Raw genomic sequence first — 20433 nt, forward strand, 5'->3', positions numbered from 1 at the left:
ACGGAGCACCAGTCATTACTGTTTTCAGTTCACAGAAGTCAATGACACCATGAGCTCTTAATGAAACATCAGGCATCTAATGAACAGGTCTGTTTGCACTAATCCTTCGTTCACAACAATGGCTGTGCAAGTTACATGTTATTATCCCATGGTGCCGGTACAGAAATTGAGAAGTAAAAGGGTCACATCCCTCTCCTCCTTCTTTAGTTCTCTGCTTCTCTGAACTTACTTGCTGGCCTCTTCTACCTTGCTAGAATCTTGTTTCCACAAATCTCTGGACACTCTGCATTGTAGATGTAAAGGAAAAATTGAATTATATGGGAGTTTTCTAGAGTTTTGGTAATCAGATAGAAAATACCAGTAATTAAATATGCAAACACATGACAGATGAAGGAGTATTTCATTATAGAAGTGTAGAGTTTTTTTTTCTCCATGTATTTTAAGCAAAAACTCCAAGTTAGAACAAAGGAAAGGAAAGTAATTGCTACACTGTATTAACTTCAATTAATCAATATTGTGCAATGGCCATTCTGTGCCTTTTCCAAGTAGAAAAGAACTGTAAGCAATATAAAAATAATTATATATATTTATACATCATGATATATATCTATTGTGTATATGTGTGTGTGTTTTATCATTTCACATCTGGTAGAAGAGCTTGTAGAAAATTAAACAAAACAGGAAGACTTTTCCATAATAGTATGGGAGGGAATGTAAATGAGGATAGCCTTTATGAAAACAATGTAGAGGTTCCTGCAAAAACTGAAAATAGAATTACCACATGATCTAGTTATCCAGCCTCCTGATACATAGCCACAGGAGCCAAAATCACTATGTTAAAGGCATTCCCATGCTAGCTGCAGCATTATTCATGATAGCCACATTTTGGAATTAACTGGTGTACATCCATGCACAAATGTGTAAAAAAAAATGTGATATTCACACACAGTAGAACACTGCTCAGCCTTAAAAACAGTGAAGTCAATCTGGTCATTTGCAGCAAGGTGGGTGAAGCTGGAGGAGACACCGAAAGACAAGTACTGAATCATTTCATGCCATGCGAAATCTAAAAAATAAAAACTGGGCTTACAGCAGTAGGAGGTGGCCTGAAGGGTACTAAAGGCGGAGGGTAGAGTATGGAGGGAGAATGAGAAGTCGTTGGTTTTACCTGGTGTGCTGTTTCAGGCTGACATGAGGGATAGATTTAGAGATCTGTTGTACAACAAGGTGACTGTGATCAATAACTATGGACTGCGTAGTCCACAATAACTGAGAGTAATTTTAAATGTCTTACAAATGAAAAACGACAGATAAGAGAAACAATGCATATTTAATTCACTCGATTTACTCATCTCACATTGAATATGTATGTCAAAACATGATGTATCCCATATTTGTATACAATAATGACTTGTCCGTCAAAAATAGTGATTAAAAATGAAAAAGTGGTTCAGTGCAAGGCAAGCCTTTTAGGAATTTTTAAGTGTGTATGTTTGCGATAAATATGGCTTCTATCTTTCCCTTCCTTCAATCTAATCTCTAGTTATATTTACTCTAATAATTGCTCCTCAGAGTTTATTTTTTCCCTCTATTTTGGTCTCAGAATTTCAGATATTTAGAATGGACCTTATGATGGTTGGTAGAGTTGCTACTTGTCATTGTAATGTGTGTTGAAAGTTTTGCATTCCATGTAAAAAATTCAATATTTATCTTGTACACAGGGTTACTTGACATTTTAAACGGTTGAAACAAAAACAATTTGTGTTGAGAAAACAGAATGTGAGGGAAAGCTGGAAAAAAGAAACAGAACTAGAGGTAAGACATCAACTAGCACATTTAGGTAATAGACTGTGAAGACACGATGGCTGCCTGGACTCAGATAGAAAAGACTAATTTGAGGGTAGAGTGGGAAACCCATAGGTACACTGGATAAACAGAACCTAATGGCTATTTCAATGTATAGAGTAGGGTAGAGGAGATGATTTTAAAATTTAAACTTAGAAGAAAAATAAAAATCCATAGGCCAACTTTCTGGGTTTTTGTTGTCTGTCTGTCTATTTTTGGAGATAGGATCTTCTCAGCATGGAGCTCAGGCTGTCCTCAAACTTGCATATCCTGCTTCAGTGCCTATAGAGTATTGGGATTGGAGTCATCTACCACTATCCCTGGCCAAGTTTCTCAGCTGTATACTTAGGTGAAAGACTATTAGGAGGGCAGCAAAAAGCATATTGGTTTCCTCCCTTCAAAAATTTTATTTTTGTGTTGAGATCAAAATCCAGTCCTTGCAGAATGTGGTGGTATATGCCTTTTATCGGAGAACTTGGGAGGCAGAGAGGCAGACTGATCCCGGAGTTCAAGGCTAGCCTGGTCTATAGCCAGGACTACACAGAAAAACCTTGTCTCAAAAACAACAACAACAACAACAACAACAACCCAAAACCAAACCAAAGCAAAGCAAAACAAAACAAAACAAAAAAACCAACCAAACAAAAACAAAATAAAACAACAAAAAACCTGGTCCTTATATATGGTAGTCAAATACTCTATTACTGAACCACATTCTCAGCTCCCACATATTTACTGAATACTTTATGCTAACAAGCTCTCTAGGCTTTGGGATGACAGGGTGAAGAAAACTAAGCTCTGACTCTCAAGACACATGTAGCATATGAACAAATGAACAGAGACTCTGTGACACACTCCAGAGAAAAACATAGCTGGATAAACATTTGCTTGCTGCTGTGACACAGTAATCAATACCAAATCAACATGTCACCAAGAACACCTGTAAAGATCGGGTTAAATAAAGTGGAAAAATAACAGTTGTCTGGAGGCATCAGGAAACATCCCAGGCAGCAGAAACTTTGGAACAAAGACTCCAGAGGAAAGAGATAACAGAGATAGGAGCCTGACTCAGCACAGATGCTTTGGAGCATCCTCTTGAGACATTGCTGACTCAATGTATACTTGGGGAAATTTTCCAAACGTATAAATGGAAACAGTGAGACAGGCTGAAAATCCACAAAGAGCTTTAGTGTACCAAGGCACTAAAGAGAAACAAACAAACAAAATAATCTAATAAAGAGGCAAAATCTTAAACATTCCAAGAGTAGGAAACAGGAAGAGAATCTCAAAAAGAAAAAAATTAGACAACTATTAACTGGGTGAAGATGATTTATCAACATTGAATACTGTTTGCTAGAAGCCAGCAGCACACAGATCTAAAAAATTTCCCTATGTGATGTCTGCCTTCCAAAGCAAATAATTCTATGGTATATGCTAACATGACCAAGTTGAAAAACATGACAAAAGAAACATCTCAACATCCCAGTCACATCTGATAAATAATATAATATACACTAAAACTAAAACTTGGTGGCAAATTACGTATTTATGATATTGAGAGTCAAGAAGTGGGAAGCAGCTGGGTGTGCCGTTTTCTTTTTGGGTCTCTCATCCTGGGAGGTTTTGAATTTCTATTTATAGAAATTATTATGCTGGGTTTCCAAGGTGGCTCATGTGCATGTCTACCAATTGGTTCTGCCTGTTGGCTGTGAGGTCAACTTGGACTGTTAACTTGAGGTGTTAGAACTAATTTCCATAGTATCACAGTCTTGCTGTAGTTGGATGGACTTTTTTTTTTTTTTTTTTTTTTTTTTATCTACAACCACTCTGAAACATGCAGTCAGAAACCTTAAATACTTGCCATAGAAATTCCCAATGTCCCTTGCATATGTTTATGTCTACAAGTTTTTAGCTAGAACATGGCCTCTTTTATAATTATTATTATTATGCACACACGTAAACACACATGTTGTTTTAACTTTACCATAGTGGCTGTGCCTTAATCTACTGCTATCTCAGCCAGCAATTTCAACTCTGCCGTTCCTGGTCTGCTTCTCTAGCAGTGGCTTGGCCACTCCAGCCACAGCCTGGTAGAAATTCTGTTCCCACAGACACCAGCTCTGTGGCTGTAAAGGTAGATTTAACTAAATCTCTATCATTTGTTTATAAATAATACTCAAGATTCAAAGGCTGGGTGAAAAACCTGCTAGCGCAGAGAGACTGAGTGGCAACTAGCTAACCTTCTCTTCTTGCTGGCGTCTCCCAAAGCCCCATGCTTCCCCTTCACCAAACCTGTGCCACTCCAAATCCCTTCCTACTACTTCCTGTGTTTCTCTATCTCTCTCAGATGCCCTCTGATGCTCTATGATTACTTTCTGTCAACTAATTGCTAATTCAACCTCCTGACCCAAGGTTTAATTTTATTTAATCAACACAAATGCAAACTCAGGGTTCACAATATTCTCCAGTATCACTACACACACACACACACACACACACACACACACACACACACACACACACACACCTACTGAATCCATTTATGTTGCTTATATGTACATGTGTTTAGGTTTGACCCCTTAGGATCAGTGAACCTCTCTCTAGAGAAGATTGATTGTCTCTCCCTCAGCAGTCATTGATTGCCGATAGTTCTTCATCCAGGCATAGGGCCTTGTGAAAGACATTTTAAAAATAATGTTGTTAATTTTTTAAGGCAGCATACAAAGAACTGGATTTTAATACTTTATTTTAAAAATCATGTTTATTTTATTTCCTATATATACAGATGCATCACTATGCGCCTGGTGCCCTCAGAGGCCAGAAAAGGCCATCACAGCCCCGGGAACTAGAGTTACAAATGTTTGTGAGCTGCTAACGGGTGTTGGAAAACAAACTCTGTTCAAGTGGCAGCAAGTGCTCCTGACTATTGAGCCCCACTGTCCTCCTCATCCCTCCTGTCTTCCTCTTCCTGGTCTCCCCATCCCCACATACTGCTCCCTTCTGTTTTTACGTGTTCTATTACTCTTTTTTCTGCCCTCCCTATTCCCTTAAGAATTCTTCCATCTCTCTAACTGTATCCTTCCTAATTCCATGAACTACACACACACACACACACACACACACACACACACACACACACACACACACACGAGAGAGAGAGAGAGAGAGAGAGAGAGAGAGAGAGAGAGAGATATTTAAATCTACATTCTGCATATAAGAAGAAATGTGTGGTTCTCATCTTTCTGAATCTAGTTAAGCCTTTGTTAAATTACTGCATGGGACTACCAGATACAGATTTTGAATATATTTGATTGGAATGCTGTCAGGGAAAACACTAGAGTAAGGAATTTTAAAATTCATTCTTTCCTAAAAGGAAATAGGAATGGGCTCAAACTACCAGAATCAAACTTTTACGAGTTCTAGAAACTAATTTATGACTTAAAGGCCCGAGAAAAGCCCATTCAAGAAAATTGGTTGTGTCTTAGTAGGCACATGAGCTCTGTGACATTTTAACTTATCCCAGTTCTGCACCCAACTCTTCAAGATCAGCCTCCTGCAAATAATAGTCTGGATTGTGCACTCTAGAGAGAGTAGAGCAGACTTTATCTGTAGTAGAATATTATTTTGAGGTGTGTTACTTTTGTTTATGTTGCATTTGTTTAACTCTGTGAAGCTGTGTTACTAAGTTTGAAACATCTGATGGTCTAATAAAGAACTGAACAGCCAATAGCAAGGCAAGAGAATGAGATACTCAGAACCGAAAGGCAGAGATATATAGAAGGAGAAATCTGGGAGGAGAGAGAAGTATCCAGAGAAGGAGGAGGACTCCAGGGGCCAGCCACCCAGCTACACAGCAAGCAAGCCATGGAGTAAGAGTAAGATTTACAGCCAGGCGGTGGTGGCGCATGCCTTTAATCCCAGCACTCTGGAGGCAGAGCCAGGCGGATCTCTGTGAGTTCGAGGCCAGCCTGGGCTACCAAGTGAGCTCCAGGAAAGGCGCAAAGCTACACAGAGAAACGCTGTCTCAAAAAACCAAAAAAAAAAAAAAAAAAAAAAAAAATGTAAGAGTAAGATTTACAGAATTAAGAGAAGATTTACAGAAGTAAGAGAACGGGAAAAGTCCAGAGGCAAAAGGTAGACGGGATAATTTAAGAAAAGCTGGCAAAGAACAAGCCAAGCTAAGACCAGGCATTCATAATTAAGACTAAGCCTCCATGTGTGATTTATTTGGGAGCTGAATAGAGGGCACCCCAAAAGAGAGTAAAAAATAACCAACAACACTTTTTCACAGAGAAGTTGTAATAAGTCCCGTTGAGTTCTTTTGTGTCACTCTGGAAGTTCGGCTTAAATATTTTTATTTTTCCTGGCTGGAACAGGTCAAGTGCTGAACTTGTTACTTTTTGGTCATTTCCAAAAGTTAAAATAAAAATTAAAGACAATTTTTTTTGTCATTGCCACCAGGAACATTAGATATCCGTTTGGGATTAACTAGAAGAAAATAATGATGAGTCTGATGTTGATGGGCTTTTGAAAGCTTTTGCCATATTTTGATACTCTAAATTTTAAAGTCTAAGGACTCAGGCTTGTTTTGGGCTGTGTGCATTCTGAGAGTGCCATAGGCTTTCCACTGACAGTAGTAAGGAGTGAAGACTGAGACATATTGTGAACTGATAGTGTTCAAGATGTGGAAAAGTACACACACACACACATACACACACACACACACATACACACACACATACACACATACACACACACATACACACACACACATACACACACACACACACACACACACACACACACACACACACACACACTTAGAACTCCTTCAGAGAATAAGAGATGTTACTTCTGTCATTTATAGACATTTAGTCTAATATTTTCCTGACTATCAACCAGATGGAAGAGAAGTTTTAATGGGCACACTTGACAAAAATACCTTAGAGGATTATTTCAGAAAATTGATAAACAATGAAGAAAACAAAACTCATGTGTATTTGTATGTATGTGATTGTGTGTTTGTGTGAATGTATATGTGTATATATTTTAGGTATGTGTATATGTGTGCATGTGTGGTCTATTGTGGATGTGTGTGTGTATATTTGTGCATGTATGTGTGCATGTGTGTTTGTGAGTGTGTGTATGTGTATGTGTTTTAGGTTTGTGTATATGTATGGGGTATTGTGTATCTGTGTGTGTGAGTATGTGTGTCTATCATTGTGAAGTACAGTTTTTTAAAATAAGAGTATATGTCTGGGAACTGAAGTCAGGCATCCCCTTTGCCCTATGGAAAGCTAGAAGCTTGACTTTCTTCTAGCAGCCCTCATGATTGAAGTGAGGGAGCTTGGAGAGACATCTATAAAAATCCAATTTTACAACTGCTGACCACCCCACTATACTATGTTATAATTTTATATTTTGTTAAAACTTTTTTGCTCAAAGAATAAACTTATATACATATATATTTCTGCATTCTCCTGCCCTTAGATTTAGTTCTTCGGCATCGGTTCATTTGAAACTAATTTGGGTAATTCATTTTTTTTTTTCATATTCATCTCCAATGGAAGAGGAACAAGTTGACTTTTTAAAATGAGATCTAATCTCAGATTCTAGACAGATGGAGTTAAGAAACAGGGAATCTGATTCCCCCGTCTTCTGTCGAGCTCTGCTGCGGGGATTTTACCTTGTCCTGTCACCGTCGTGTCTGTAGCTGCAAGTTTTCCCACGGGTAAGAGGCAGACAGCTGCCCTCTCCACGGAGCTCCAGACTGGAGAACGTTCATTCCTTCTCTTTCCCCCTACATCTTTGTGCAAGAATCGACTCAACATGCAGAGAAGTTTGTGGGACTACTTGCCTTTCTACTGAGCCGTTAAACCAAGACAAGTCCACCTGCTTCTTCCTTTTTAAAAATTCTTCTCTCATACATTCCATCCCAACCACAGTTTCCCCTCTCTCCACTCATCCAAGTCCTCCCTCCCACCTCCCCTCTCCCCTAGATCCACTCTTCTTCTGTTTCCTTTCAAAAAAAAAAAAAAAAAAAAAAAGTAGCAGTCTTCCCAGGGATTTCAACCGAACACGGCATAACGAGTTACAACTACACGGGGCACAAACCCTTATATCAAGGCTGGACAAGGCAACCCAGTAGGAGGGAAAGGGTCCTGGGAGCAGGCAAAAGAGACAGAGACAGCCCCACTCCCACTGTTAGGAGCCCCACAAGAACACCAAACTACACAATAACAATTTATATGCAGAGGACCTAGCGCAGACCCATACAGGCTCCCTGATTCCCACTTCAGTCTCCGTGAGCCACTATGAGCCTGGCTAAGTTGATTCTGTGGGCTGTGCTCTCATGGTGTCCTTGACCACGCTGGCTCCTATAATCCTTCTTCCCTCTCTTTTTTTGGGGTTTCTCTGGCTCTGTCTAGTGTTGGACTGTGGGTCTCTGTATCGGCTCCCAACAGTTGCTGGATGACGCCTCTCTGATGACAAATGGGCTAGGCACTGATCTATGAATATAGCAAATATCATTGGGAATCATTTCATTGACTTTTTTTTTCCCCATCATGTTTGGTTCTATCCTGTCTCTCTGGGCTGCCCAGTCTCTGGTTCCTGGCCATCCAGGCAGTGCCAGGCACGGGCTCCTTATAAGGCAGCAAATCTGATGATTCATATTGTATAGTCTCCTGTCACCTCTATGTGACACACACTTACTTTAAATGTGTCTATAGCTTCCCTCATTAAAATCTTCTTCAACAGATGTGGAGTAGCCCTCTGAACAATATTATACAACTGCTTTGAAGACTTTTTTTGCCATCTTAAAAATAATTAGGAAGAATGGAAATTCTAAATTCCATTAAATGTTAGATGAAAATATTATTGAATCTAGGATATTTGATTTGGCGGTGATATACATTATACAATTAAAGCCTATTCATCATTTCAAGATGTTATGTTATTCAAAGGATAAATATAAATTATTTTTAAATATTATAATATTCATTATATTTGGAGAAGAATATATTAAGCATCTACTACGTGTGCTAATCTATTCAATGTTCAAAGTTTAGATAGGAAAATAAACAGATTCATAGATAAAAGGAAATATTTAGATCTGTGATCAATTTGTGTTTAAGAATGAAAATAAAATGTTTTGTGGTAGCTGTTATGTAATTGGATTTTTAAGGTGGAGAATCTTCAAAATTTATGGACTCAGTTTATCAAAAATAAAAATATACTCTATATTGTCAGAAGATGGCTCAGGGCTAAGAGAGTCTATTTCTTTCTTCCTTATAAGTGGGACCACCAATTTAGAGTAAATTAATATTTGTGTAAATAATAATAATATGTGTTTCATCTAATAATCGGGCAATTCCCCACCTCACTGATTAGATCATTTGTCATGGAGTACTCCAGCTTGCTCTTTTGTTTCAGAGGTCTCTCCTACTAAAGAGATATTAGCAATGTGGTACTAAGAAAACACAGCTCTCCCTAAAAAGACTTTTTCCCTAAGGGCAGCTATTCAGTGTGAGCAGCTGGGTAGCTCCCTACTTTAATGGTAAGTTGTGATGAAGCCAAGAGAATGCATTACCTGCCTCTGCAGCCTTCCAAATGATCCTTGAGCTCCTACCACAGGGGCAACAAGATGATGCAGTAGTTTGCCTTGGAATGTTAAGGTCCCCTTGAGGACTTTCTCTTCCTTACTATATTATAAAACATATATAACAGCATCTACTGCAGCAAAAATAGCTACATAAACAAATAACACTTTCTTTCAAAGAAAGCCTAAAGCCAGGCAGTGGTGGCACACGCCTTTAATCCCAGCACTCGGGAGGCAGAGGCAGGAGGATCTCTGTGAGTTTGAGGCCAGCCTGGGCTACCAAGTGAGTTCCAGGAAAGGCACCAAAGCTACACAGAGAAACCCTGTCTCGAAAAACCAAAAAAAAACAAAAAAAACAAAAAAAACAAAAACCACCAACAACAAAACCCAAAACCAAAAAAAAAAAAAAAAAAAAAAAGCCTAAATATGTATAATAAGATCTTTGTGTAGGAATGTACATATAATATAAGCTACATTTTTTTTAAATGAGGAAAATAATCTAAGTTCACATGACAAGGGCAATTACATCCTGTTCTAACAATTATTATGATAAGTGTTCTATCAAGAATAGTTAATGTTTGTTAATGTGAAAGCTCCATCTGTGTGTTTGATTCTATTCAAAATAATAGATACTCACGGGAAGCATAAGGAGGAAAGGGAAGGGAAGGCTTAGTTATACAATAAGAAGGAAGATATGGAAAAAATATATAGTGCAGGGAGCCTGATAGAAAAAAAAGATAAAAGGTAAGTTTCTCTATATATGCAGGTAGATGTAAACAGATGAGAAATCTCTAAGGCACATTTTGAAAAACTAAAGGGATTATGATGCATAATGAGAACGGAAAACTTGCAGATAATATCAACTTGATTAGTAGCCAATTATACATGTTGAAAAAAGTACAAGTTTAAACATGAGATGCCTAACTTTTGAAGCTAAAAAATCTGAAAAGACATGGAACAGCACCAATAGCAAAAATGAAATGACCAAACATGATCATAAAAAGAAGACATTAATAAGACCTTATAAACAGGAAACACACAAGAAAGTGACAACAACATGTTGCTTCTATAGAAACGCTGGATTGCTTCTGCATAACATGTACATTAGTCATTTTCTGTGGCTGTGATGAAATACCATGACAAAAAGCAACTTAAGGAAAAGTTTGTTTTGCCACGTGGTTCTAGAGGGCTGGATGTCTATGATGGCAGGGAATGCACGGTAACAGGAGTGGGAAACTCGGAGGTCACATCTCAACCGCACACAGTAAGCGAAAGAAAGAACAGGAAGTGAGGTGAAGCTGTACACCTCCAAACCCCGCCCTTTGTTTCTTCTTCTGTATTTTCTTTGAGCTGGTTTTGGTATGATAATGATGTTATCGTTATGATGTTGTTTAGTGCGTATCAATTCCTTTTCCAGTTGTCTTTTTCAAATGTCCATTTGCTTTAGATAAGCCATCCATAATCTTGTATAACTTTTATTCTTAATCTAAATCTGATATTATCTTCCTTTGTAATCAAATATGTTTCTATTTGAAGCTAGTTGCACATTTTTATTTTGGTTTTATGTTTATCTTTTCCTTTTCTCTTGATTTTTTTAAAAAAAGTCTTATTATATTTTTCTAGAAACTAAATACACTGTAATACTTTATCTTGAATTTTTTTTGAGGCAGGGTCTCACTGTGTATCCAGCTCTATATAGACTAGGCTGGCTTCAAACTCACAGAGATCTGCCTTCCTGGCATTGGGATTAAGGGCCTGACCCATCACATCTTGTTTTGATCTTGAATTTTTATGAGCATCTCTGTGTTCTTCCCCACAATCCAAAGTAACCACAGAAATTTTTCTTTCAATGACTTTTTGTGGTGCATGCAAGAGTTGGCCAACATGGTGGTAAGACATTATTTTCTTCACTTCCCACACATTGCAGGATAACATTGAAAGAGTGGGTATAATGTGTTATTCAGTGGTAAGCTAAATGCATGATTTAAAATTTGAGTGTGCCATGGGTTCAACCCTATACAACAGAATGATCTCCCAAGTCACCACACTTTTTTCTTGGTACTTCCCAGTCCATTTATGAGATGCTGTATCTTATACCTCATGCTTCTTAGCAGAATAGTGATGGAACCACTTTGAAGCCAGCTAGAGTATAACCAAAGCATCACTTCTCAAAGCAAATTGCTTAGGTAAATCAGACTCCACAAGAGTAAAATTATTATCATTATGTATCCATCATCCTCACGCCAATATAATTATTGTTAAAATCATTAGAAGTTTCCTGAGTAGATGTTCATTGCCAGGATGAGGAACTGCTTAGATTCATGACTGACTTAGAAAAATGTAATTACTTTATTTCTTTGAGCAAATGTATCCCATCTGTTACATAAAAAGAACTTATAAAAGGTACACAAAAAATTGAAGTTACACCCATCTTCAAAAGCGTGCATGAACTGCTGAGATTCTTAATACAGCCAGGGTTCAACATAGTTTTAAATGTTCTCATAACACCATATGGTGAACAATTTGCAGAAATTGCAGACCATCATAAACATATGGGTTTATCCCACATGAGCCGAGGCAATTTTAGGGTCTGAGAATATCTAATTAAAGAGCATGCTCTTTTAAGTGTCTAAATAGATCTGTATTAAATATTGTTAGCCTGAGCACTCTCGTGTTCCTAGTGTATGTATGTTCTTGGGTGTGTAAAATATAAAGAGAACAGGAAAAAACTCAACATTTGATTTCATGTAAAAATATGTCATTACAAACGTTGAATTGGGTTGTGTCAAAGCCGAGCAGTCATTTAAGGCTGTGGCTTTGTGGTTTTGATGTCAGTATTCCTGACATTTTTCCAGTGAACAAAGCCAGTAACTGCAAACAGAAACAATGGTTATTAGCATGGTACATTTTAAATTTTCATTTTTATATTTTTTCAAAATCATAATGATTTAATGTTTAATTCATGTTTCATTTTAGCTCATTAGTCTACGTTTGATTTATTTGATCTATCTTTCTTTTTTTGTATCACATTTGTAATATATTTCACTAATGTAAAATAAATTATTCAAGAACATCTGATACCAAGTTCTTTGAGGTATTAGTTGTCTGTGAAAATCCTCTGAAATATTTCTAATTAGATACTTATTTTCTGTGTGCATATGTATATGTGTGCAACTGTATGTGGTCATATGGGTATGCACGTGTGTGTGTGTGTGTGTGTGTGTGTGTGTGTGTGGTGTGTGTGCGTGTGCGTGTGCGTGTGCGTGTGTGTGTGTGTGTGTGTGTGTGTGTGTGTGTGAGTGTGCAGGCCAGAGGATAATAACAGTGATTGTTATTCCACAAGGGTAATTTACTTTTGTGGTTTGAGACAGGGACTTTCATTGACCTGAAGAGAACCATAAGGCCCACCTGTCTCTAGCTCCTTAGCATGTCTGTTATGTGTATGACACTGCTGGGTATGGTGGCACATGCCTTTAACCCTAGAATATGGGAGGAAGAAGCAGATAGATCTCTGTGAGTTCAGCCCAGTCTACAGAGCAAATTCTAAGCCAGCTACAAAGGGAGACTGTGTGTACCACCACACCCAGCTTTTTACATGGGACCTGAACATAAAACTCAGGTTCCCATGCTTGCATGACAAATACTTTATTAACTGAGACATTTCCTAGCCCCTTTATTAAGTACTTTGTAGCTGGAAGTTTCTCTCCTGCCTGCCTGTTCCCAAATACCCAGCAGCCACTTCCCAAATAATTGACTCAGAGGCTTAATATTATTTTTAAATACTCAGCTGGTAGCTCAGGTTTATTACTAACTAGTTCTTACACTTATATTAACCCATAATTCTTATCTACGTTTAGCCACGTGGCTTGGTACCCTTTCTCAACAGGGCATTCTCATCTTGCTTTCTCTGTGTCTGGCTGGTGACTCCTGACTCTGCCCTTCCTCTTCCCAGAATTCTCCTAGTCTGCTCACCTTGCCTATACTTCCTGCCTGGCTACTGGTGAATCAGTGTTTTATTAAACCAACTCAAGTAACAAATCTTTACAGTGTATAAGAGCGTTAACCCACAAAAGTACTTAATATTGCTTATGGTGATGTCTATTTTGGTTGTCAACTTGAATACATGAATACATCTGGAATTAACTAAAACCCAAAAATGGCTGGGCACACCTGTGGGGAATTTTTTGTTTAATTAAATCATTTTAAGTGGGAAGAGCCACTTCTCACCTAGATCTTTGAGGTGGGAAGTATAGACAAAATTCTAAATGGTCTATTAAATAAGAAACACAGAGCCAAATACAGAATTAAAAGCCCAAGATATCTGAACACTAGCAAAGAGCCAAGACCACCTTATCTTACCACTCGCTGCCATCCTTCCCCTGAGAGAGAGACCTTCTTCCTGTGTGTCTTGCATTTTATTACTTTCCTGTTCTGCCTTTTCATTGTCTCTAAGCCCAGCCACATGACTTTCTCTTCACTGTTTGTCTATACAGACCTCCTGGTCTCTATGGTTGATACTAGGATTAAAGCTCAATGGTCACCACGCTTGGTTGTATCCTTGACCACATGGAGTCTCTGCCTGCCACATGATTGGATTAAGGGTGTGGGCTACCACCACCTGACTTCGATTCCTGGCTTGCTAATGACCTCTGATCTCCAGGCAAACTTTATTTATTAACATAAAAATAAAATCACATTTCAGCACAATTAAAGTATCACCACAGGGAAGACACATCTTTAATATGGGTCACACCTTCTGATGTAAGCCTGTGTAAGGATATGGAAGAATGAAGCTCTCTTTCTCTTTTCTTGCTTGCTCTTGCCTTGCTAACAAATCTGTTTCTTCATCGGTATTAGAGTCTTACTTCTTTGGGATACTAAAGACCAGTTGAGACATTCATCTCATGGGCTGAACAGCTACTGGATTCTTGGACCTTCCATTCACAGACAGCTCTTTTTGGGTTAGCTGGACCACAGCCTATAAGGCATTCTAATAAATATGTATATATATATATATATATATATATATATATATATATATATATATGTATATCCTGTTGCTCTAAAGAACCCTAACTAATACACATTTATTATATGACCACAATAATAACTTTAATGTTTAGTTCAGTAAAATTTTTCTAAATACAAGATGGGTAATTATATCTCAAGATTTTTTTCCTTCTAATTTCAGTAAACCCCTGTGCTAGAGCTCAAAAATACAGTGAGTCTTCTGATTGCTAGCTGCATATTTGCTACAATTTATGGTTACATTTAAAGTAACTCACACCAAAATTTTTTATACTCTTGCCTCCAATTTTTTTGAGATTTGATCTCTGCTTCTATTCTTGGGTTCCCTTCTGCTTGGCTTTAAATTGACTTTATAACCTGTCTGAAGCAGTTATACTTTTACAAACCTGTATCCCTCAGCTCCAAGACAGACAACCAAGAAGGGCCTTTGAAATGCACTAGTCCTAGAGAATATCATTCCCACTAACACCTCTGAAGGACAGAGCACATTTCTGTCGGACACATCAGTGAACTGGACTCCTAAGTTTTTATTGGTGTGGCCAGCCATAGTGGGGTAAGGAGGCGAATTTGCACAGAGGAGAGTGTGGGTTAAGGAGACACCCGGGAGACGCAGATGTGATGAGTGAAGAGACTCTTCCAATCCAGAATCCTAGCTCTTACGGTGAAGTCACAGGGCTGGAAACCTATTGTTTCAGTTTGTGTCAGAAGTGCAGCTGGGACCAGGCTTTTTGACCACTCATCCAAAACTCTTGTCTGCAACACTGTGTCACGTCCCACATTCATGTCCTAAAACATTTCGTGTCTTTGTTTGCTAACAATATCAACTGATTTTTGAGTAACTTAATTTGAAAAGACACTTTTAAAATTACACTGAATAATTCATGACAGTGGGCAAGCAGGCTCTGACCAGATGCCCGGCTCCCCATCCCCAGGGGGGAGGAGACATCCTTTCTTAGGATGAGTCAGCAGCAGTGGCCTGTCCTCTGCTCAAAGTGCCACACAGCAGCCATGTTGGTGTCATGTCCCCACACGCTGGCAGGTCAGGAATTGGATGTACTGGTCAGGGGTCTCAACAGACAACATCCAAGAACGAGGAACCACATTCCCCAGGAATAATTAGATATTGCTGATCCAGGAAAGCAGAGCTGAGAGTTGGCATTCAGAACAGTAGCCATCCACTCAAACCCCTTCCCTAGGAAGTCTCCTTCCAGCATGATCTTCAAAGCCTTCCCTTTCATTATGGTCACTGAAAGGATCATAAGTGGCACTGGTGGCAGCGCGTTGTACTGGTCACCGCATGGAAAGGTCACTCACGACAGAACCCAGTGTTAGTTTTCAGAGCTTTATTAGGAGGGAAATGGCGGGGGGGGGGGGGAGAGGGGAGCCAGGCCTGTTAGAGAGAGAAAGATGGTGGGAAGGGGGAGCAGAGCAGGGCAGACAGCAGAGAGCAGAGGGTGGGTGTGCATTCGGCTTTTAAGGCGCAGATTGTGTGACCACGCTGTGTGCATGCATACGTAGTGGCCAACGCCCCCTAATGACGTAAGACGCAAGACCCTGAGCTGCGCATGTGCTGGAGTGAGGGCAGGATCTTAACAGTCCCTCCTGGTAGAACTTCTCTGCATGCCTCTGCCGTGTTCACAATAGGTTTGCCGCCCCTCCCGCCAACACACACATTTCACCACCACTCAGGGGTAGGATGTGCAACGGGGGGGGGGGGGGTGTTCCTGCAAGGGAGGTTTGTGCAAAGGAATTACATAAGAGCAGGCAAGTCTCAAGCACTTATCGCTAGAGGGGAGGGCTTTGCAGGGAACTTGTATCAGCTTTTCTTTTCTCGGCCAGGGTGAGTTTTTGAGGAGGAGACTTCGGAAAGTAGGATCCAGAGCAGGGCCTGTTTAAGGCCGCTGAGAAGCACGGGGAGGGCACAGGAGCACACATGTGTAGTGGTCAGACAAAGGACATCTTCATGTCCACCCCCTCAAGCTCTGCTCTTCTTTCTATGAGACTGAAAGGAAGATCAAGAAGAGGGCGGAAACAAAGTAAGATTGGAGCTGATCACAGGGTGGAGGCCATGGCCTGCTGCGAGGCGAATGTAGTTTCCGGCTTGGCCCTGGAGTCCAGGAGGGAATAGGGACAGGAAAGCTCACCAACTTGGTCTTGACGTCGCCTCAGCCTGTGCTAGGCTTGCCCAGGTTTGAGACCCAGAATGAACACGTCAGGCAGCCGCTCCCCGGGTGTGTGCAGAGGTAACCATGTATGCCCCTGGAGTGCCTGAACACAGGGGTGCGAGAGGACATCTGTGAGAAGAGGCAGAGCAGAGGAGGTAGGTGTGATGTGTCACTCTGACAGAAAAAGCCACCTCCCTAGTTTTAAGAAAAACAGGAATATAAAATTGAGTGATGAGAATTAATAAGGTGTTGCCTTGAGTCGTACTTGGAGTCAAGTTATATTGGAGATCTGGATAGAAAAATCCATCTTAGAGCTCCTTTCTGGAAGGGTTATTTTTTTTACCTGCATATATTAATATATGCTCTGTCATGAAAAATGCACTTTTTGAAGAGAATTTTAGCCCCTGAGCCTCACTACCTCCATAGTCCATTTTTTAAAAGCTGTAAAACGGAAGGAAAGCAACAGGCCAAATGCCTGGATGCTTAAGGATCACGGCATTTGTGAGCCTGCCAATATTTACAGCCATATTCCCCAGCAGGAGATGCAAAAATGTGGGATTTTTTTTTTCCGTGTGAAGCAGAGCAATACAGTTTTATAGACTGCTTTAGGATTTGGTACTATGGGAAAGCAGAATAGTAACAAAAGCTTGAAAAGCTAAGTAGGAGGCAGCTGAGGAGAAATCCACATTGGAACAAGTGAGGCGCCATTTACACCTCGGGGGAATCTCATCTACATTCTGAACTGCACAGCCATTCTAACAAGCTTTGGGGGCGTCCTCAGAAACACCAGAGTGGCTTGACATTGCCTTGGCTGACATTGGGTTTGCTCAGGTCTCAAAGAGAGAGGGCTCAGCCCCTGGAGGAAGAGATTAAATTCCAGGACAGACGGAGTGTCCCATTCCTTTAAACATTTTGTAGGAACTAGTAGTTTTGAACGTGTCTCCAAGTGTGTTGTGCAGGCATCTATGTCTGTATTACATGTTTTGTGTGTTGGGGGAGGTACATGCATGTAGAAGCCTGTAGATGATGTCTCAGGTCCTCCTGGGGTGCTCTCTACCTTTTATATGGAAACAGGATCTCTCAATTAAACCCAGAACTCACAGTCTGGGTAGTCTGTGAGCCAGAATGCTCACAGGGTACCCTCTCTCTGTCTCCAACCCCTATAATTATAGGCAGGCTGCCATGTCCAGCTGGCATTCACATGGGTGCCGGAATGCTCACACTTGTATGGCAATGCTTCACTCACTGAGCCAGCTCCCCAGGAACTCTTTTATGGATGTTTTTTTAAAAAAATAATTTCCCCTTTCTTTTCACAAGAAGAACTGACTCTGGGAGTATAGGGATAAAAAAGAAATCAATTTGTTTTTGTTATAAACCCGTAAAATAAATCACATTCAAATTTTACTGGTTTGCCTGTTTTGTAATGAATCACCTATATAGTGATAACTTAAAAGTCTATCTTGGAATACTTTAAACTAAGTACCAACAACCTGAAGGCTTCCTCTCAGGAAATATGGGATGACTTATTCTGAATAGAAATTCTCCTGTCTGACTAAGAGGACCTTGTGCAAACTTTTTCCACTGAGGCAGCCCACAGTGACCTGCCGTCCCCTTCCATTCTTTAGGATCTCTCCAGACCTGGCATCTTTCTGCTTGGCTTTTAAATCTTGCAGGTCAGTGACTCTCTTGTTGCTGACTAATAGGAAGAATTTGTAAAAACAAAAAACAAAAAACCTGAAAAATATGTCTTTGGTATAGAAAACAAATTTGCAGTAGCAATGGTAAAATAAGGAAGAATATTGTGGGCCAGGGAGATGACTTACTTCCAAAACACTTGCCACACAAGGATAGAGGCCTGAATTTGATCCCCAGAATTCACATTAAAGAAGCTCGGCTCGGTGGTGTGTCCCTGTAATCTTAGATGTGGGAAAGTGGAGAAAGGAGAATCTCTGGGCCTTGTTGGCCAGAAAGTCAAGCAGAATTAATGGCTCCCTACGTTCAGCAAGAGATTTCTTTGTCTCAGAAAATAAGGCAAAGAGCAATTGAAGAAAATCAACATTGACTTCCAGCCTTGACTCATACACAAATACATGGACACCTGCATACACATGTGCGAGGGCGCACACGCGCGCGCGCGCACACACACACACACACACACACACACACACACACACACACAAACACGTACACACATTGAGAAAACTCTGAGCTGTGAGATTGGACCTTGTTTAACATTTCTCCACAGTTCCATGTTTAAAAAGATCAGAGATGTTCAAACTTTCCCTTAATTTTTTATAGATATCAAATGCACATTCAATCAAACAAACAAACAACAGAAACCCACAGGCTGCCCGCCTTCAGAGTCATGTGCATATTTCATTGGAGCTCTTGTATTCAAACACTATGCTTCCCCGTGCGAAGAATATTGTGATCCATTTAGGGTCTCTAAACTGGACAGTGACGATTCCTCCTTTTTCTGTCCATTGTCCTGATAGCTCCTGTCCTAATTCAGAAGGGTGAGTACTGTTATTTCCTGCTCAGTGGCTTTGAGTAGGCAGGGAGAACATTCCTCCACAGAGCAGAAGTCATCGAAGAACCAGTCTGGCATTTTTCTTGACAAAGCCAGGCTCCAGAAGCAAGCATCCTTGTCAACCCTGCAGGAGAAGGTGGAGGAAGAGTGGGAACCAAACCAGGTACAGCGGCTCATGCCTGTAATCTAAGGCAGGAGGTGGCTATGAGTGTGTTTGAGGCTAGCCTTGGCTACAGCATGAATTTCACAGAGATTCCCCCGCCTCTGCCTCCCCAGTGTTAGGATTAAATGCATGTACCATCACACCCTGCAAGAGATTCTTTACCCAACAATTTTGAAATTAAATATCAGTTTCAGATACCAACAGAAGTAAAATTTACAGATATGTATAAACTTAAAATTTAAGATGTCTCAAGTACATATTCAGGGAAAGTTTATGTGAGCTCAGGTTTCAGCCTGTACATCTATGGACTTTATATGTCCAACCCTGAGGAAAACCGGTATTTCTCTGAACAAGGTGGGAAGATTTTACAGGTCATGAGGACTTCAGAATTTCTCAGAATTTTATGAAGGTCAGCTCTGTGGCTTAGGTGAGAAACATCCCATTGGCAGACCACACAGAGAGAGGTCTGTCTCTCTCACTGTTTTTTAATGTATCGAGTCCTGAGCAACAGAGATTGAATTCTAGGAGGTCAGATCTTAAATCTCTCTGATGCTCATCTTTTTTTTCTCTCTCTCCAAGAAACGTTGCTGAACCATCTCTAAGGGATTCAGAAAGCACTTGGTGACTGTGAAGTGCCAAGGTGGCCAGAGTACCAGTCAATGTTGACAAAGGAAACAGACAATGGAGGGAACACACCATCCAGATCCAATAGGTGACAAAAGACAATGTAAGGAATGTGGCTGGGGAGTGAGAGCCAAGTAAACTTTTATTTATTCATTTATTTTTAATAAATAAGCCCTTTGAACCTGTAGAAAGCCAACATGGAACTCTCTAGAATGAGTCACAAAGGAAAAGTAGGTTGAAAACAGCTTGATGCGGCAGCTGGGTGAGAAAGCTAATTCTCAAAGGGAGGAAGGCCAGTGGGGAGAAGAGATGGTATGGGGTAGAGTGGAGGAGAGAAGTACTGTCCATAATTCAGCTATCAGATTTCATATCAGTTACTTTTCTCATTGCTGACAAAATCCTCGACAAGAGGCAACTAAGCAGAAGACAGGTTAATTTAAGAAGGAGCACAGTCTGTCCTGGTGTGGAAGGTGTGGTG

This window comes from Peromyscus leucopus, chromosome 8a (genome assembly GCF_004664715.2).
Source record: "Peromyscus leucopus breed LL Stock chromosome 8a, UCI_PerLeu_2.1, whole genome shotgun sequence".
Classification (NCBI taxonomy): domain Eukaryota; kingdom Metazoa; phylum Chordata; class Mammalia; order Rodentia; family Cricetidae; genus Peromyscus; species Peromyscus leucopus.